Raw genomic sequence first — 17603 nt, forward strand, 5'->3', positions numbered from 1 at the left:
AAAACGTTGACAGCTATGATCTGTGGCGACCCAGCGCCTGCACCTTGGGCAGCCCGATTTTGTGCCTGTAGGCTCAGAGGCCGAGGTCGGTGGGATTTACAGATGCGGGCTTTCTCTGGTCCAAACACTTGAAGGGGGGGGGTTCCCTTTTGCCGACTGCAACTTGTCATGCAGGCCTGCCAAAACTCCCTCTTGAAGCCGGCAGAGTGATGGCAAATGCCGAGGGGCGGGAGCTCTTCATGCCACCCCCTCCCTCCAACGACGCCCTTCTAGGACAATGCGCAAACAAAAACTAACTTTTTAACTAGTGCAGACGTTATGACTTAAATACCAATCCAGCTCTTTATATCCGATCGCATTGTTTAACATCCAACCGGACGAAGAGTTCTGGTGGACTCGGAAGCTTGCTCACTGCTTTGGCTGGCCAGAAAGGAATGGATTATGTAAAGGAATGGGTTATATATATATATAACACCATCGCCCCTGCCGTGAAATAAGTTGTCCTCCCCGCTCTCCACCTCGTCATAGCTGTCAACTTTTTTCCTTTTCTTGCGAGGAAACCTATTTGGAATAAGGGAATTTCCCTTAAAAAGGGGAAAAACGTTGACAGCTATGCACCTCGTAAATCACGGGAACTGTTAACCTTACACACAGTTTAGAAAGCTGCGCATCTGCAAGGGCGAGATAAACGGATATAAAGATCGATGGAAGGCAGGGACATGTCTGAATTTTCAACACCGTATGGAATCAGGAATTACAAATCTGAGTTTTCCTTTCTTTAAAACGACTGCGTGCACCTAGGTCACGAAAGAAGCGCTCGGCTTCTCCAGACACAGATTCCCACGCACGTACGCATTCCTGGCTTTCTGCAAGGCCCCTTCGGAATCGGAAGCGTTGCTCTACTAACTTGGTGGGTTCCTTAAAGCAGGCTTCAACCAAAAACGTCTGTTTGATTTGCTGAAAGTTAAAGCAGTATCCGCGTAATTCGGTTTAGTGTTGCCAATTGTGACAGCGGTCCCAAGCACGCTCACTACACAGAGTGAAACCTATTGAACTAAGCAGAGGCTTCGTGCCTCAGCATGTTCAAGATTGTGCTATCTCAGTGGAACGTGCTTTGAATGAAGCCCAACAACGTCTGTGCAGAGCGTTTCCCTCTTTCATCTGGCAGTTTTAAGAGATGGGGACCTCCGCGCTTCTGCGCCAAGCGGCAGTTCCGCAGTTCTGCCGCAAGGGGTCTCTGGAGCACCCATCCAGGCCGCCGCACCCTGCAGTCGAATGCGAGCGAGCCGTGCGTGTTAAACCCCGCGGAACGGATGGGCAGGACTGCATGCCAGTATTCTCTTGCTAAAGAGTTCGGGATTATAAGGATTATACAGCTAGCGCAAGCGGGAAGCCCGGTGTTATTAATGCTCCAGCTAACCCAGCGAGACAAAACAAAACGCGCTCGTGGAAGCAAAGAGCAAGAACCAAACTGAGAAAGGTTAATCGCTTATTTGCGCTGCATTAAATGTGTCGTTATCCGAACCGGGAATGTAAATTCACACACACACACACACATGCTTCCTGGAAATGCATGGAGTGCGCTTTATGGCTGCTGTGGCTGACAGGGCAATCCTAACCCCGACTATTCGGAAGAAAGTCCTGCTGAATGCTCTCAGAAAAAGGGGGTAGAATTGCAACCTTTGCTAGTGGCCCTCGTCGTCTCTGATTTCTTTATTTAGATCAGAGCTTTCCAAACTGCGTGTCGCGACACATTAGCGTGTTGGCTGCAGTGTGAAGGTGTGTCACGCAAACACCCTTATAAGGGGTTAGTTTAACCTCTGGTTTGCTAGTAAAACTGAATTACTGTGTCACGAAATGATGCATGTCTAAAAAGTGTGTCGCCAAAATGAAAAATTTGGAAAGCTCCGATTTAGATTATTTGTACCTGGCTTTTCAGACAAAAGAGCTCCCAGAGTAGCTTTGAAACAATCAATTAAAACAAGACGGTCCTTACCTGGAGACTAAAAAAAAAAAGGACACAAGGAAAAAGGGACACGGAATGAAGAAGAATATCAAACTCTGGTACAACAAATTCTGACAATGACCAGGCGGCACAGTTCAGGGGCAGGAGGGGCTGATGGAGCTGGTCTTTTGGTAAAGCTGATGGAATAAACCCTGCTTCCCATCTCTCCCACTGAGGCAGTCTGGTGGAATGGCTGCCCCAGGTGACAGCTGAGGTTAGAGGAGGCCTGATGGCAGTGAACTCCACACATTTATCATGCACTGTTTGTGAAGGTCTTTCTTTTGTCTGCCTGAAATCTCCTGCCAGTCAGTTTCATTGGGTAGTTCTAGTATAATGAGCAATAACGTCCCATTCCTCTCCCCCAAAACCATTCATAATTGTATAGCCTTCCTCAAGTCCCCCACTAGTTATCTTATTTACGATTTTCCTCCGTTATGAGAACTGCCTGTTTAATCTAGGCTCTTGTTCCTGAATACAGTGGTACCTCTGGATGTGAACGGGATCCATTCCGGAGCCCTGTCCGCATCCCGAAGCGAACGCAACCCGCATCTGCGCGGGTCACAATTCACTGCTTCCGCACATGCGTGTGACGTCATTTTGACCATCTGCGCATGCACAAGTGGCAAAACCTGGAAGTAACGTGCTCCGTTACTTCCTGGTCACCGCAGCCCGCAACCCAAAAATACTCATCCCAAAGCTACTTCAATCCAAGGTATGACTGTACATTGATCCACCCGCCCCATCTTACTAAGTTTACTCAGGGCCTCTGGTGAGGGACTTAAGCAAAAACTTTTGGAAGTCCAAGCATACAACCTGGGGCTTGTTGGAAGTTTTGCTTGATGTCTTGCAAGAATGCCCAGAGCAATGCATACACATCAATTCTGGCATGCAATTAAAGCTACCGTTCTCAGATCATTTGCAGTGTAGTCCTTTTAAAGCCAATATGACTATTTAAGAAAAAAAAACAAATAGGCTGTGCGCTTAGTACGAATTTGCACTACCCCAGTAAGAATTGCACCTCCCAATGGTACCTCTGTTACTATGTTCAGTTTAGTGACGGCTGGAAAAATGAGCAATTGTTTCAAAAACCCCTGGGGAAATGGCATTAAAGGGAAAGGGCAGGTGATTCCAGGATACCGAACAACTAACTTGATGCCTAATAGGGTTGCCAAGCTTCCACACCCTTTCAGTGCCATAGCTGTGATCTAAGTGGAAATGAAGCCAGTGAAACTTTTCCAAGCATGCCATGATGGGGGAAGCTACTGCTGCTCAATTCCGGTTTGCTATGTGACAGTTTAATCAGCTTTGTAAATAAGCCCACAAAAGTTACTAGCGTGCCCCCACCCAATGTACCAGCCTGCTGGGGTCTCACTAAGGACAGGCAGAGTGCTCCACCAGCCTTCTCACTCACCTGCATGCAGTTCCTTGTCACCTATGGCTACCAGACTAGTGCTTAAATGCAAGGCTGAGTAAAAGGCATAGTAGTTCTCCCAAGAAAAATAGAGTGGCAACTCAAGCTACCTGTGGGGACGAATCGAGACATGAGCCAGGAGATAAGCAATTAGGATCTCCTGTACCCGCCCGCCCCCATTTAACAGCTTCAAGTTCATCTTTCCCCATCCAGATTATTTATTTTTCTATCCCACCTATTCTCCTTCCCAATTTATCCTCACAACAACCCAATGAAGGAGCTTAGGCACTGCAGGTGGAGACAGTGACTGGCCTAATGTCACTCAGTGACAGCTTTATGACAGTGGGGATTTGAACCCTGGTATCCCAGGTCCTGGTCCAACAATCTGATCACTATAGCAGAGTTTGGGACTGCTATGCTGGCGGGGGATGGAGAGGATTATTTCCCCACCACCAGCAGCTCCCGGGCAAATGTTTTCCAAATAAAATTGCTTCCCCAAGCTATTTTTGGCCTTGTAGGGGAAATGTACCGGTATTTGCCCTTCCTCTACAGAATAGCAACTTGGAAGGTGGGAATTTAATTGGGAAAACAAGGGGGCGGTTATCTCTCCCTCCCACCACATTATGGTCCGAGTACCATTTGCCCACAGTAGCTGCTGTTAAATCGATGCTCAAAAAACAAACGGTCTGGGAGATCTAACACTAAACCCCCCTGCTGCATCTGGCCATGCCTCTAACTCCCACCCCATCCAGCAGCTGACCAGCCCTGTGAGAGTGCCTGGACTGGGAAGCTGCTGGGGTGAAGCAGTGGGACCAGGGAGGAGTGGGAGAGGAAGCTTCGTCTGGCGGTCTCTGTCTCCCCAATGCCTGGCCCACTGCGACCAGATCAGGTACTCCCTCTCTTCACTCCTAGTCTGCAAAGCATAGGGCCTAAGCTTCCCAGAACCCTGGGAGTTATTCTTTCCATGTGTTTCTGGGCCTGTTCTGGGGAGGACATCATAACAGATGGGCAGCATGCAATAGCGCCAAGGTGGAGAATAGCCTGTTCTCTGGTGTGCCCTTAGGGCTGCAATTTGGTGACATGCATAGGTGGCTGCAAGCTCCATTGAATTCAGTAGGGGTTACTTCTGAGTAGGCACGCAGAGAATCAGACTGACCTTTGAGTTTATCTGCAAGGAGAGGCAGTTTGTTGAAAGCATAAGACTCCCAAGGAAACTGGGAAACGCACGAAGCAATCTCTCTCTCTCATACATAACATGTACTCATGAATCATGTAGGTTTATTGCTCAGCCTTGGGATGGGATCTTGTCAGAAACCAGGGGAGGGTAGAGAGTGCCTTTCCCTGGTAAGACTAAAAAAACCAAAGCGAAGCAAGAACGACACCAGCCTCAGCTGTCCCTTTCTAGCAACGCTGAGAATGAAACGAAGCAAAAGTAGGAAACGGCCTTTCCAGCTATAATTCATGAGACGCTGAATGTTGAGGAGGAAAACAAGGCCTCCGCTATGAATGGAAGCCCGCCCAGATGCAATCTGAAGCACTCTTTTGGAACAAAGCAGGATTTGTTGATGTTTGGGGCTGTTCTTAGCAGAGAATACAGTTCCAGGAGGGGATCAGAGGAAGAGGGAAGGGGGGGCCAGGAATTAGAGAAGTTAGTTTAGTGCTCCTAAACCCCAAATGCTAGTCTTTCATCTACAGCAGAGTCCCTGTGTAATCACCTGACGTTTCCTACTTGTCCTTGTGCCTGTGCCGGCACCTTGAAATGCAGAAATGTAGCAGACAAAGCTTTTCCTGGCTTGGAGAGAAGAAATCTCTACCTGTGGAATTTCAGCCTGTTGGGCTGGTTAAAAAAAAAGGAGGAATACATTCAACTTCAGCTGGTACTCTCTAAATACTTCAAAGATATCTCAACCATTTTAATTCTTAAGATGCTGGAGCTGGAAAACAAGGGGAACACAATGCCATACCCTCCAACATTTCTCCAATGAAAATAGGGACGTCCCGTTCCATAATAATAATTTTACTATTTATACCCCACACATCTTATTGGGTTGCCCCAGCACTCTGGGTAGATTCCAACATATATAAAAACATCATAAAACATTAAACTTTTTTTTTAAAACTTCCCTATACAAGATTGCCTTCAGACAGCTCCGGGGTCAGATAACTCTATACCTTCCAACATTTCTTCAATGAAAATAGGGACATCCTAAGGAAAAGCAGGACATGCTGGGATCAAATCAGAAACCAGGATGGCCTCTCTAAATCAGGGACATCCCTGGAAAATAGGGACACTTGGAGGGTCTGCAGTGCTGACAAGTCAAGTCATAAAAAGCTCCTGGCAAAGTAAAACAAGGAAGATCTGCCTCTGAAGATGGTGCGGAATACTGAAGAAAGTGCGGAATACTGCTGCTGCGCTACTAAACGGGATCAGACATTACAAGCATTTCGCATTCCAGTTTAAGGTCTTGAGGTTCAAAGGGCCTGACTCCAAATCTGTCTGCCCATAGTCTGGAATCACTGTCAGAGCCACCCCCCATATGAAGTGCAGAGAAAAGTGCCTTTTCAGTGGTGCTGCCTCAGCCTTGGAATGATCATCTCATAAAACTTTGCCAGACATCCACTTTTCAGTGGCAAATACCACCAGGAAAAGACCCTGATGTTGGGAAAGATGGAGGGCACAAGGAGAAGGGGATGACAGAGGACGAGATGGTTGGACAGTGTTCTCGAAGCTACCAACATGAGTTTGACCAAGCTGCGGGAGGCAGTGGAAGACAGGAGTGCCTGGCGTGCTCTGGTCCATGGGGTCACGAAGAGTCGGACATGACTAAACGACTAAACAACAACAACAACCAGGCTTCTTACTTTTCCTTCCTTGGTTTTATCTGGATTATTCTGATGCTGTTTTGATGCTCCTTTTGTTTGCTTCACTTTTTTATTTTTAGCTTATTTTTATGTATTCATTATTTTATAGTGCTTTCAACATTTTATCGTAAGCTGATTACGTGTCCAAAGAGTGTTGCATACAAAGTCATGATATATAAAGAACTAAAACAATGAATATTGGGTTTGGTACAGCTCTAATCACATCTATTGTTCTGTGACTAGTGGCCCCAGTTAAGGGGTGCATTTCCCCATCACTACACCCATCCATCAAATTCATGCTTGCATAAGCATCCTAAGGTGGGCACTCATCAGCTGAGTGCACAGGTCTCTCTCTTGAGAGAGGGAAGTCAGTGGTAGAGGTCATGTTTTGAATCCAAAGGTCCCAGGTTTAAACCTTGGCATCTCCGGATAGGGCTGGGAAATGCTCCTGCCTGCAACACTGAGAAGCTCCTGGAAGCCAGTGAAGAGTAAACAATGCTGAGCTAAATAAACCAAATTCCTGACTCAGTATAAGGCAGCTTCCTAGAATAAATGGATTAGTTGCCACTAACACTTGGGCTGTTTGACTTCTCAGGAAACACAGGAAGCTGTAAGCTTTCAGAGCCACATGATGACAAGGCATATTGCTGTGATGAGCTGCAAGAAATGCCCGAGATCAGTGATGGCGAACCTTTTATAGACTGAGAAAAACACAATAACAGAGCTTTCATTGACACAACTTGTAAAAGTTTGCATTAAGATGATCCAAACTAAGTAAGGAAAGCAATCCCAAGTGCTTTCATTGACTTAAAATTATTTGGCAGAGAATTCCACTTTAAGGATTCCCCGCTTTTAAGCTCCAGCCCGAGCAAGCATGTGGCCCTCTGAGCGCGTGCAGAGCGGTACCTCCCCCATTGTGCTACTGTTTCCTGAAAGGGCCCCAGGGGCTGCCCCACATGCTAGCCCCACTCCCTCGCCCAGCCCCGACTGGCCAGAGGGGGTGTAAAGCCTCAACCTCACAGCAAGAGGAGGAACGCGGCCCACCAACGGGGCAGCGTGCCTCTGAGCACGTGCAAAGCGCTGTGCCCTCCCCACCCACAGCAGAGGCTCCCCAAGGGAAAACGCGCACCAAGGACACAAGTCCTAGGATCCACGCCCAGCCTCTGAAAACAACATGAGCGCCTGCTTGGGGATAGCGTCACGTATCCGAAAGGGACCAATGCCCCATCCGGCCCTTCCCTTTGCGCCTCCCTAGCCCTGAGGGCGCCTTCTCGGTCTGGGCATCCCACGTGGAGCAGCTGAGCAAAAGGAGCCCTAATGGCGTTGCAGCAGGCAGGCCAGTTTGGGGATTTTGGCTCTTTACTGTCCTGCTTGTGCAGCATCCGAAACTGAGGGCCCACCATAATAATTGCCGGTGCTATTTCACAACCCACTCGCACAAAATATTAATTGCCACGATATGCTCCAGAAGCCTCCATGCAATGGGGCGCAATGAATTCAGGCCAAAGAATAGCTGCAACCCCCATTTTGGAGAGAGTCAACACCCTGACGGGCATCACATCCCACTCCTGCCGCGCAGTTTCCTGCGCCGACTCCCCACGCATATGGCGCTCTGGCCACCCAAGTTGAGCTGAGGACTCGATGCGCCACCCTCACCTTCTGCCGGCTCTGTGCTGAGGCGACGGCATGCGTGCCCACAGAGAGGGCTCTGAGTGCCCCCTCTGGCAGGTGTGGCATAGGTTCACCACCACTGCCCTAGGCTGACACTGGCTTATCAGCAATGATTGACTTAACTACAAATATATTATGGGAAACATTTAGCAAGGTGCCCACATACATGTTAAATATCATTTTTACATTATTGCTTTCTAAACAAAAAATAATAATACATTACAATGCTGGAAACATGATCAAAATCTGGATAATGTACATGAATATCTTGCTAAATAATATCTTTAATTTGATTTAAAAGAATTAAATATAATCCAGCAATTATTGCATTTCCTCTTTGTAGTGAGAAATAAAATAATAGTAATAATGATATCATCATCTACTCTTCCTCAACAAGCGCAAGGAGGCTACCACCACAAGTCAGAAGATAAGTTATCCATTTTAAATACAGTTTGAGGACAACAACAATAAATACAAATAAAGCAACCATAAAACACTAAAACATCAGAGACATAAAAGATAAAAGACAGACCACCATCTCAATTATTTCTTGGACATCACAGCCACTGATGTCTCTGGTCCCTGACTGTAAGATATACTTTGGCTCTGACTGAAAAACACCCCATTGTCTTCACATAGAGGATTTGAATCCACTCCAGCCTCCGATGTGCTCTCCGGTGTATGGTCACGCACAGCTAAACACTGGGATAATTAGAACTACAGACACATTTCCCACGTAAAGCCAGCCATGGACTGTTCATTTTTATTGCTGAGCTGTAAAAGTGTTTCTGTGAGTCACAGAAAGGCAAATAAAGGCTCGACCAGTTTAGATTGTTAAGGGAGATCTCCACAGTAGATCGGACTGAAATTCAAAGAACACTAACTTGGAAAGCTATCCTTGTTCTCCCAGGCTTCCATCAGATGATCCCAGGCCAGCCACCAAGTTCTCTGTGTGGTCTCATGCAAGTCACTCTCCCTCTCTCAGCCTTCAACCTCACAAGGTCATTGTTTGGGTCAATGAGGAAAGAGCTGTCAACAATTATAAAAACTGGGGAAAGCTAAGCATGACAAATAATAAGCCTTATGCCGGGAGTGGGGGGGGGGGTTGTACTGGATATTAAAAAAATCATTTTGAAGCAAACTGGGATCTCAGGACTTTCAATATTTTACACAAACTATCCAGAGCTGTGATTTTCAATGCCCCCACAGGGGGGCAATTTGATTTTTAAGGAGGGCAATTTGGAAGCTTGTTTAGACCAAGTTAATGGCCTTTTAGGCTTCCTTCACGTGAATAGGAGTTCACTTTTTGAATAATAAGAATTATATGTCATGGGGGGGGGCATCAGGATTTTAGAGACACTTAGGTGGGGCATGGCTAAAAAAAGCTTGGGAACCACTGATCTAGAGTCTCTGTGAAAAACTGGTGTATGAAATTCTCATCACTTCTACATTCCACTTGACACACATCAATTTTGTTATTGGATTTCAACTAATTCAATCTGAGGAAAAGGCTGTCGCTAATAGGCCAGTCTCATGCTTTGTATGTGGAAGGTTTCATGCCCCTCAACTCCAAATGATCAAAGAGCTGGGAAAGGCTTTCCTTTGAGCTGTTGAAGAGCATTTGTCTGCCTCACTTTGAGACAGTTCTGGGCTTCATGAACCAAGAAGTCTACCTAATATAAGGCAGCTTTGTATGGTCCGCTTATCCTCGTTGACTTCAGCTGTGGGGCAGGCTGAATATAAACTGTGCAAACGTCTAGGTGTGTCTGTGAGCTATAAACAGATTTGGTTTTATTGAAGGGCATTACCAGCAATGTGCATGTGTGTGTGTGTGTGTAGTATAACCAGTATCTTCAGGCTCACACTGCTGTCATGTATAGGGTCAGGTTCAAGGTGATGGCTATGACCTTTAAAGCCCTTTGCGGCTTAGGGCCCTTGTATTTACGGAACCGCCTCTCCTGGTATGCCCCGCAGAGGACCTTAAAGTCAACGAATAACCATAGTTTAAAGTCCCAAGCCATAAGGAAGTCAGACTATCCTCCACCAGGGCCAGGGCCTTTTCAGTGATGGCTCCGACCTGGTAGAATACTCTGTCCCATGAGACTAGGGCACTTCAGGATTTAACCTCCTTCCGTCAGGCCTGTAAGACAGAGCTATTCCACCTGGCGTTTAATTTGAATTCAACCTGATCTTTTATTTCCCTTCTCTTCCCTCCCCCTCCCCTTTTATGAAGATTACCCACTCTGAGATCCCACAGCTAATTCTCCCCTGGCCTCCTCGCTGGCCCAAGTAGGACTAATTCAGCCAACTAGCCCTGGTGACTATCTAATGCTTATTAGATGGCTTTCCCCCAAATTGATTTATGAACTTTGAATTTTATTGTTATTCATGTTTTTATACTGTATTTTATGCTGCTTCTACAATTAAGTGTTTTAAATTTGTTGTTAGCTGCCCTGAGCCCAGTTTTCTGAACCAGGAAGGGCGGGGTATAAATAAAAATTTATTTATCATCATTATCATCATTAAATGGACAAGGAACCACCTATTAGAACAAAGTAAATCTGCAGAAAATGTTTTACAAACTCTTTGATTTTTAAAAGATGGTATTTCTCCTTTCTCCAGGGAAAAACTGTACAAGAACTTCTAGAGGTATAGCAGAAAATGCAGGAAGGTACAGACAGGGATAATGACCACAATTAGTAACATAATTATCAGCCTACACGTCTCTGCATTTTATTTTATTTATACTGCCCTTCATCACAAGATCTCAGGGAGGTTCACAAGATAAAAATAAGGGATAAAAACACAAACAAGCAGTTAGAACAAACACAACAAAACAATAACCCCACCTCCCACAAACACATTCAAAAGCTTTACAATTTAAAATATTTACACACACAAAACCCCCCATATGTATACCTGAAATTCAAGATAACACTTCATGTATCTGATGACATGAGTGTAATATGGGAAAGCTCACATCATAATAAAATGGCTGGTCTTTAAGTTGTCTGTCACAAGTTTCTTTGTCCACTAGAATGTAATGGGTGCTATTCCTTCCATCCTGCAGGGCAAGGGAACTTCAGCTGCCCTCAAATAGTCCTTTCTTCTCTGCGACCCATCCCCTCTGCAGGGAGGTGGGACCAATTCGGATGGTCTGCCCCCGCCACTTAATGGATCCAAATGGTTTCCAGAGAGTGGTAGGGGATGCTTTATCCCATGTTGATGGCCTTTCAGCTGATTCCCTGGTGGCTCGCTGGAATGTGGAGTTAACCAGGGCTATTGACTGTCTGGCTCCGAAGCGCCCTCTCCGATTGCATGGAGCCCGGACAGCCCCATGGTTTTCCACGGATCTGAGGGCAATGAAACAATAGTTGAGATGGCTAGAGCGCCGGTGGCGGATAACTCATTCCGAATCTGACCGGACACAGGTTAGAGCTCAACGTCGAGCCTACCAAGTGGCGATAGCGACGGCGAAGAATTTCTTCACAGCCTCTATTGCATCTGCAGAAAACAGCAGCAGGAGACTTTTTCAGGTGGTTCACAATTTAGCAGAACCACCTGCAACATCGGGGCCCAGTACGGGCCACATGTTCTCCTGCAATGATTTTGCAAAGTTTTTTGCAGATAAAATCGCTCAGATTCGGGAAGAAGTAGACTCCACTGTGGGAGCAGGGCTGGGGTGGGAGAGTGCTAGAGACCTGTCTAGTCAAGTTGTGTGGGATCAATTCCAATCTGTTACCGCCGAGGATGTGGACAGGCTGCTTGGACGAGTGAAGCCAACCAGCTGTCTCCTGGATCCTTGCCCATCCTGGCTTATAAAAGCTAGCCGGGAAGGACTGGGCGATGGGCTTTGTGGGGTGGTGAATGCTTCACTCCGTGAGGGAGCCTTCCCAGACCCGCTGAAAGAGGCGGTTATTAAACCGCTTCTTAAAAAAACATCTTTAGATGCGGCCACGATGGCCAACTATCGCCCAGTCTCAAATCTTCCATCCTTGGGCAAGGTGACTGAGCGAATGGTTGCTGAACAACTCCAGGCACGCCTGGAAGAAGCGGACCATTTGGATCCCTTCCAGTCGGGATTCAGGCCTCATCATGGGACTGAAACTGCCTTGGTCGCACTGGCTGATGATCTCCGGCGGGCTAGGGACAAAGGTGAGAGCTGTTTCCTAGTTCTGCTGGATCTCTCAGCAGCGTTTGATACCATCGACCAAAAGATCCTTCTGGACCGTCTTGAGGGGCTGGGAGCTGGGGGCACTGTCATACAGTGGTTCCGCTCCTTCCTCCTGGGTCATGTTCAGAAAGTGGTGGGGGGGATGAGTGTTCAGACCCCTGGGTTCTCACTTGTGGGGTGCCTAAGGGTTCTGTCCTCTCCCCCATGCTTTTCAACATTAACATGCAGCCGCTGGGAGAGATCATCAGGAGGTTTGGGCTGGGTGTTCATCAGTATGCAGATGATACCCAGCTCTACCTCTCTTTTAAATCAAAACCAGCGAAGGCGGTGAAGGTCCTGTGTGAGTGTCTGGAGGCGGTTGGAGGATGGATGGCGGCTAACAGATTGAGGTTGAATCCTGACAAGACAGAAGTACTGTTTTGGGGGGACAGGAGGCGGACAGGTGTGGAGGATTCCCTGGTCTTGAATGGGGTAACTGTGCCCCTGAAGGACCAGGTGCGCAGCCTGGGAGTCATTTTGGACTCACAGCTGTCCATGGAGGCACAGGTCAAATCTGTGTCCAGGGCAGCTGTTTACCAGCTCCATCTGGTATGTAGGCTGAGACCCTATCTGCCTGCGGACTGTCTCGCCAGAGTGGTGCATGCTCTGGTTATCTCCCGCTTGGACTACTGCAATGCGCTCTATGTGGGGCTACCTTTGAAGGTGACTCGGAAACTACAACTAATCCAGAATGCGGCAGCTAGACTGGTGACTGGGGGCAGCCGCCGAGACCATATAACACCGGTCTTGAAAGACCTACACTGGCTCCCAGTACGTTTCCGAGCACAATTCAAAGTGTTGGTGCTGACCTTTAAAGCCCTAAACGGCCTCGGTCCAGTATACCTGAAGGAGCGTCTCCACCCCCATCGTTCTGCCCAGACGCTGAGGTCCAGCGCCGAGGGCCTTCTGGCGGTTCCCTCATTGCGAGAAGCAAAGCTACAGGGAACCAGGCAGAAGGCCTTCTCGGTAGTGGCGCCCGCCCTGTGGAACGCCCCTCCAGCAGATGTCAAAGCAATAAACAACTACCTGACATTCAGAAGACATCTGAAGGCAGCCCTGTTCAGGGAAGTTTTTAACGTGTGATATTTTAGTGTATTTTTGGTTTCTATGGAAGCCGCCCAGAGTGGCTGGGGAGGCCCAGCCAGATGGGTGGGGTATAAATTATTATTATTATTATTATTATTATTATTATTATTATTATTATTATTTCTCACCCTCAGACCTCTCCCCTAGGCCATTCCTCTAATTGGCCCTGCTTCACACCCGATATTTTTGCCTGGCTGGAATGTGTCCTTCAACTCCTACAATGCCTCATGCTTTGCGAATAGAGGTGAGGTCAGTGGCCTACAGCATGAGAAACATTTGCATTTGTTGCTCTGCCCACTTTTGACTCTGGCCCTACCCACCCCTGGCATTTGGCCCTCAAGTCTGAAAATGGTTCCCCACCCCTGCTTTTTGGGATGCTTCTCTTCTGATACATAACTATTTGGGAGGGGCAAGTCCTTATTGGTTTCTATGGAGTTTACTCTAAGCCTCCATGTATTGCCCCATTGCTCTCAAGCATGTGGTTCAGCATGGGGCAGTAGGGACTTCACAGATCACCTAATTGTCGCAATCCAGTGGTAGCAGACACGGGTAAAGTGACCCACTGCTCATGAAAGAAACTGCACAACAACCTGTTATTGTGCCTTCAGCAGCAGCCTGGGTCTGCAAAAACCAGGAAATACTTTTCACAACACAGCTAAAACACGTATCATGTGCTAATCTTTGCCAAAATGACCACCTGAAAAAATGATTAGCCATCACCCTTGGACAAAACCAGTACCTTTTCTTTACTGGCATGTATTGGAAGACCTTGTGTACAAGTATTAAAACTGTGTAAACTCATGCAAAGGGATCTAAGTCTTTGGGGCTTAGTTACTGCAAATCCCTGCAAAAGACAATTAGCCTGAGTCTAATCTCATTTACAGTGGTTCTAAACCACTGTAATTCCATGACTTCATTGGTATTGCTCTGCATGTATGCCAGCAGCACTAGATTAACCAATGAGCTTACTACACTCCAGGAAAGGAGGTTAGTCCATGCTGTTTTGTACACGTGCTAGTCTGCTGTGTATGTAGACTAGAAATATTTTCAGCCTATCAAGTTGCCAACACCAGATAGCTTGCTCCAGTGAAATTGGCATATGAAGTAAGCAAGAAGCCACCCAAAGAAATGGAAAGCAGCAGTTTTCTAGTGCTGTTGTGGGACAGCTAGAAACACAGTTTCAAGTATTACCAAGCAAAGTTAGATGGAATACCAGAAAACATGCCTTAACTGTATGAATAGGCAGGCAACATGGAACACCAGAAAACATGCCTTAACTGTATGAATAGGCAGGCAACATGGAACACGAGAGGCAGGGAAGTTGTGAAGCATCGCAGGTTTACGGTTTTCTTTTTCTGGTTCACGTAACACCAGTGTTTGCTAAAAATCCCAAACTCTTTGAAACACTTCCTCTTGGGAGCAGAATGAATGCTCTGAAATGTACTTAATTTGGCTAATTCATTCTGGTTGCAGAACTCCACTTTCCTTGGCGCTGAATCTACATTAGATTGGCAGCCAGTATGTATGCCAGTCACATATGACATATGAAAGAAATGCTGTTTCTAAAGGCAGAAAAGGATATGTGTTAAAAGCAGCCGATTAACTGGCTCAGAGGGGCAAACATACAGCTTAAAAAGCAGTAAGCAAGTGTGGAATTAACTAAGTAATCCAGAGAGGGGGGGGGTGAATGCAAAGCAGTATATGATTAGCCCTCCCTTTTTTTTTTTGCACAGATGCTTGTCAGAGAGTAAGGGGGGGGTTGCCTAGTCCAGATGCTCCTATACCTTTCAGTTGCCTAAAAATATTTTCCCACCGCAGTTCCTACTGATAGGAGCGGCAACTGGTGGAATTTCCCCTTCTACACAATTCCTAAATTGATCTCTCTGGGGTCCTCTGAAAGCACGGCAGCTGAACGCCTCTAGGGCTCCTTCTGCCTTAGCAGTGGCTAGGATAAACCACTCACTGCTGTCTACCAGGGAAAGGGGGGCAGGAGGAGCTATGGAAAGACTCAGGGTGACTGACTGAGGATGTTTGCTGAGGGTTTATATGGGGCTGCTCATCATTAGGGGAGTGCAGGGTCCCACCAAGCACAAACACTAAGCTCTGGCAAGATGCTCCAGGTCCAACGCAAACTCTAGATGCGGAGTGGGAAGAAAGAGCAAGATAGGAAAGAACTAAATGGAGGGAGGGAGCAGCAAGTTGGGGCACTGGTGAGAGGAGAGGGAGGGAAGAAAAATGGGAAATGCGGGGGGTGGTGGAAGGCGGAGAAATGGCAAAGGAGTAAATCTGGGCAGAAGAGAGTGGGGGTAGGAGGGAGACGATTGACAGGGAAACGGTAGCAGTAAGATTAATGCCTTTTTAATTGGCATCATCCCAGTGTCCCTATTCAGCATGGCCACCCGTGCCCCATTCCTATGCAGTGAGGTAAGGGGGCAGTAGTCCGTAGCCATTCCCCTCCATGCCTGCATAAGTTGTGCACAAATCCCTTCTGCATCGTTGCTCTTTTGGCCTGAAAGCTTCCTGCCCTGCATTCCCGTCCTCTGGACTGCAGCCTCCGCCGCCGCTATAGGCTGAGTCTCTCCTCTTATGTAACACTTTTGCCACACTGTTATTTGAGGCTGAGCCGGGAGTGCAAGTGCTGAAGGCGTTCGACACGCTCCTCCCCCCAAGGATTCTTGTTCTTAGTTGACACCAATTCTGTAAATCTCATCGTAAAATTGGGGTGGGGAGTCAGAAGGAGGTTTTACAAATTACTTGGAAGGACTGCTGTAGTAGTGCATTGTCATTGCCATTTCTGCACTTTATCCTTTGCCCATACTTGATCGAGTCATAGAATTGTAAAGTTGGAAGAAACGGCCGGGGGCGGGCGGGATACTGCTAGCCTACATTTAATAAAAACAATTGTGTAATTAAGAAAAATATGTTAAACATAATCTATGTGCAAACATGTGCACGTGTTGTGTGTGCGTTCTAGGGCCATGCCACTAGATACCGTTTCTGGAATGCAAGAGGGGAGATTGCTATAATAACGTTTAGGCGTTATGTGATCAGCTAAGAGACCTCAATTGTCATGCAAGTCTTTTGCCCCAACTCCTGCACAAAGTGCCATGCAGTTCATAAAAGGTCACATTGTACTAAAAGTCCACCCTTGAGAATTCCTGCAAACCTAGAATTCCCGCAGTGGAAGATGATGAAACAGCATCTCAAAATCGCATCAAGGTAGACATAACGGGGCTTGAAAGCAATACATTCAGATGCCCCTTCATGTGTTCTGTGCATCACTTAAGAAAAATTCAAATGCACCTCTCCGACTATGGTTCTACACACTTTTTTAAAAAGAAAAAAACTACGAAAGTGTCCGAAAGGAGCCATGCAATCCATGGACGCCAAGGAGCCCAACTTGAAGTACGAGGCTCAGGTGCACAAATGCCTTCGATTTGCACCACCACCACCCCAGGCAGCGTGCAAGATTTGTAGCGTTTGCCGCACAGACTTGAATGTACTGTTCCCGTGCTAAAGATAAACCAGATCCCTTGGGCTTTTTGCACGCACACAAACACGCACACGCGCGCGCATCCTTTAAAGAAGCAAATGAGGTAAAAGAGCAGGGCGGGGTTTCCTTCGCTCCGTCTACCTTTTTGGAGAGGTGGAGGGGGGGGGGATAGAGCAGGAGCGGCCGGGCTGCGCTCGAAAGAGCCTTTGAGGACAGCGCGCGCCAGCTGCAAACAGCAGCTGCCTCGGCGGCCGCGCGGGGAAACATCTCGCGGCGCGCGCCCGCCCCTGCCGGCACCGCGCGCCGCTTGGGACCCGGCCTTCTGCCGCTTCTGCGCTTGCTACGTGCGCACTGACACTGTCCTCATGGCAAAGCCCAGGCTGGGCTGTACCACTCGGCGCCCCCGAGGAGGGGAGGGGCGGCCGAGGGGAGCCGAACCGCGCCAACTGAGAAAGGCGGCGGACGCGACGCCACGGGCTCGACCCCGCCCGGCCCTTTCGCCAGCCGCGTTCCTGGAAAGGAGCCTGGCCGGCGGCAACCATTGCGGGAAAGGGAGCGGGGGGGAGGGAGGCGGGCGGGCGGGAGGAGAGCGGCATCGACGCTCGGGCAAGTACAGTTGGTTCCTCCCTAAAGTAAGGACGTGCAGAACCGAACGCGCCGCACCCCGCGCTGTAACTCCCGGGGCAGGGCGAAGGAGGGAGCTGCCTAGCCCCGCGCGAGGAGGGGGTCTCCGCCGATTGGCGGGCGCGGCGGGAGGCGTGGCTGGCCGGCAGCCGGGCGCAGCCTCCATTGGCGGACCCGCCGCGCGACGTCACCAGCCTCGATTTGCATGTAGCCAGGGCGGGGTAGGGGAGCGAAAGAG

This window comes from Podarcis vaucheri (genome assembly GCF_965113315.1).
Source record: "Podarcis vaucheri genome assembly, chromosome: 1".
NCBI lineage: Eukaryota > Metazoa > Chordata > Lepidosauria > Squamata > Lacertidae > Podarcis > Podarcis vaucheri.